This window comes from Loa loa (assembly GCF_000183805.2).
Source record: "Loa loa unplaced genomic scaffold supercont3.134, whole genome shotgun sequence".
NCBI lineage: Eukaryota > Metazoa > Nematoda > Chromadorea > Rhabditida > Onchocercidae > Loa > Loa loa.
The window spans coordinates 3,249-7,758 of record NW_018108314.1 but is presented as its reverse complement, the minus strand read 5'-3'; positions in this window follow the sequence as shown (position 1 = coordinate 7,758).

Below are 4,510 nucleotides of genomic sequence, written 5' to 3'. Positions count from 1 at the left end.
AATAAAAGTTGGCTGATTTATTATGAAATTAAAATTATTGATTTATTAAGAAAAAGAAAAATTAAATTTATTAAAAGAAAACAAACCGAAATCCAATAATATATGAATAATACTTTATCCAAGTTATTATTAAATTTTTCTTCTCTTTCGTTTTTGCTTTTCTTTTTTTTTCTCGTAGTTGCAACAATAAATAAAATTCAAAATTCTTCGATTAATGTTGGATAAATGATTGGTGAAAATGAAATGACCGTTTGTTGTAGCCACTGTAAAATATTACTGAATGACCGTTCGGTGTAGCCACTGGAAAATATTACATTTAGCAGTTGAAAAAAAAAAAAAGATGCAATAAAAGTTTGGCGATTCATATCAAAATTGAGAAAATTTATAAAATGTTAAAATAATCAAAGTATCAAAGTATCATAAATATTGTCTTATTTAGATCACTTCTCCAATAATTAATACATTATACAAAAGTTAAAATAAAATTTCTAACATATCGAGTGATGAATTATTTATTCAATTTCCCTAATATTGTGATAAATGACTGTCACTTTGATTACCTTTAATTAGTAGCTGGTCTGAAATTTATCTTATACATATTGAATGGATATATTTGTAACAGTATGTAATTTAATAATCATGCTTATATCCAATGCTACATATTTAAACTTCTGCTAAATATCATATTTTCTTTGTTTAAAAATTAATTTTTCATGTAATATATTAGCTTTATAAATCACACCTACAATATAAGGAATTTTCAAATTAGTTTTTTTTTTTTGTCAACCTCCAACGATTGACAGTCCCCTCATTTTCAGCTCCAGTTTATCTTCATTAATTATCTTCAAATTCAACATACAAATCTCTCTGTTTCATCTATTAATAATGAACTTATTCATAATTGTTTTTTTTTTTGTATTTTCTGTATTCGCTAATGAACTGTTACTATTATTAACTAAACCTTTATCAATACATCTTATCGTTTGTATATCAGACAATACACAAACTTCAACATATTATTTTCTTCCAAATTAGGTATTTTTTTTACGGTAATTGCTATTTTATTATTATAAAGCTATTTTATTATTATTATTTTATTAAATTAAATAACAAATATTAACAAAATATTAGCAATATTTGTTCATTAAAAGTTACTAAATATTAGCAATAATTTGAGAAAGATTTTGAAATTAGTAATGTAAAAATTATACGAATTATAAATAATTTGGAAAATTTTGCTAACAATTTTACACATTTTCTTTTTTCTTTTCTTTTTTTTCTGTAAAAAAAATTCGCGCAATTAAATGAAAAAAGAAAAAATAGAAATTTTGAATTTTATTTGAATTGAAATAAAATGCAACGAATGATATGAAAATAAAATTTGCGCCTATTAAATTTATGTTATAATTGAAAATATTTTTTTCACATATATGTGATATATAAATGTTATATATTTGATATCAACTAACAATCATTAAAAATAAGCGCAATTATCAGTCATGAATTGTATAAATGATAAAATCCATGTAAGTGAATTAGTTCGTTAAATTCTTTTTCACGATTGATTTCATATGGGTTATGGTTTAAATAAAAAAAAAAAAAATAAAACATACATAATAATAGCAATGATAACAATAAATATGGGGATAGTGATAAGAATAATATAATACTGATAAGGATAGTGCTGCAGTTGTTGTTAGTGTTTTTGCTACTACTACTACTACTATTATTATTATTATTATTATTATTATTATCTCATCTCTTGTGTCCCTCATGTGGTTGTCACGTGTGCAGGACATATAAAAGATAGTTGACAGAAGTAAATAATATTCTCCTAATGTTGATGATTAAATCAAAACCGAACTATTAGCTTTAATATAAGATATTGCTGATACAATAAGTGAAAATAATGGAACAATAATTCTGTTTGTTAAAAGTTAAGCATCTCTTTTTATTGTATACGTTATCATTTAACATTTGCGCTAACAAAGAATGCTTTATCAATGTACGCTACTTAGCTTTTGCATATTGAAGAAGTTAAGGTTCTTAAGCATCAAAATTATTTTACAACTGTAAATAAGCTCGATCTATTGACTAGAATATCGGGCATAATTTGGGCTGTTCTTTTTTTTTTTTTTTTTTTGTTATCAATATTGTCATCAAATTTGTCGTATTAATATTACAATTGATTGAGTTACACTTACTGTATTAATTAAACTTATCAGAATAAAACTTATCAGAATCAAATTTGAGGTTCTATTATCTAAGTATGAGAAGTAAAGAAAACTAAAGAAATGGACATTATCATTATCCAAGTATGAGAAGTAAAGAAAACTAAAGAAATAGAACCAAAGGAATATAACCTACCCGCTCAATTTTTATCATTGTCACAAAGAAATTGTTGATATAAGGAGTGAGTGACCGTAGTAGCTATAATCATACATATGATAAACCAAAAACAGTGGACAATGTTGGACAACACCTTATCATTTTAGTGATAGCCTTAACTATGATATGTTGCTTAAATCAATGAATCCTTTTGAAGTTGTTTTATATAGTTTGTGAAATGTTTAAAGAAAGAAAGAGAGAGAGAGAGAGAGAGTGAGAGAGAGAGAGAGATTCCTGTTAAGGACTTTCTTCTAATTTTTAGGAAATATTTACAAAACAAAATGTTAGAAAAATCAAATAGAAAATTACGTTTCTCAAACGATTTATTTATTGATGATAAATAATATCAAACTTGTTCCATAAAAAATACAAAAAAAAAATCGATACTTGACCTTTGACCTTATGCATGATTTTATCAAAATTGTTCATTTTAAGAGCAAAAATAATTGAAAAAGTTGAAAAAAAAGAAAACAAAAGTTTATCAAGCGGTTCAACTAAATATATTCGCTTATTCTAGGAACTATTAAACCACAACATTTCTATATGCAATGATAAAATCAAAAGAGATATCATTGATACTATCAAAATTTCATTATTTGATATAAAGGAAAGAAAAAGGTAGATTAATAATAATATTAAAGATACAAAAAATAGTTTTAATAAAATCCCGACAAAATCAATTAAGCATAATATCGGAAAATTTGAAGTAATATGTGACAATTTATGCTAAAAACTTGATATGATACAATCATTCATCATTTCCAATTTGCATTTCTATTTAGGGTATATGATATAAGTATAACATTTCCAATTTACATTTATAACTCAAATTTACACACTTAAACTTATATTTAAGGTATATGATATAAGTATAACACATGTAATTATGATTACTTATAGATGTTTAAGTTAGAGGTATGGAATATAAATAAATTACACGTACGTACGTATACTTATATACGTGAACTAAACTGGTCATTAAATATAAATCGAAAATTTTTTCTAAATATAAGTGCTCGTATTTTTTGAAATTTTTGTTGATGTGGTTAGAAGAAAAGGACAATGGTACAGCTGTTTTATGTTGACAGATGAATGTATCGATGTTGTCAAACAAAAAAAAAAAAAAAAAAAAAAAGCTAAAAGTAGGAATAACATTTGTTATCCATTAAAAACATACAATATAGTTAATAGCAATCGTAATCATATCATATTATATTAAAATATTAACAGGTAGTAATTGAAACGACAGGTAGATGAGGTAGTAGTTGAATAATTTGAGTGATTAAAATTGTAGTTGGATAGTTAGAGTGATTAAAAAAAGTTGTAGTCGATGAATTAAATGATAAATTTGAAATGTTAATTTGTAATTTTTTCTTTTCAATCATTACGCATAATTAGAAATTATCGATAATTTGTAATTAATTATCAATAATTTGTAATTTGGAATTTGATATAATCGAGCAATATTAGAGTATAAATTCTTATTTCATTTCAATCCAATTAATGATATGAATGAATATTGGCTACAAATAATATGCTATAAAATTATTTTATACGAAATATAAAACTTATATGAAGTATTTGAAATTATAAAATAAAACATAAAATGTAGTAAAATTAATATGCAAAGAAATTTTCTCCAATATAAACATTTTTAGCATTTAAATTCATAAAATTTTATGCAATATTTCAACTCATAAATCCATAAACTTATAAACGACATTTGAATTCATAAACATTTACGCAATATTTAAACTCATAAACTTATAAATAGTATTTAAACTCATAAACTTTTATGTAATATTTCAACTCATAAATCCATAAACTTATAAACGACATTTAAATTCATAAACATTTACGCAATATTTAAACTCATAAACTTATAAATAATATTTCAATTCATAAACTTTTATGTAACACAATATTTAACATTTAAATTCACAGACTTTTATGCAATGTTTATACTCATAAACTTTTACACAATATTTAAACTCATAAACTTATAAACAATATTTCAATATTTCAACAATATTTCAATGTCAATTCATAAACTTATAAACAATTTTCAACAATATAATAAAACTTTTATTCAATGTTTAAACTCATAAACTTAAAAACAATA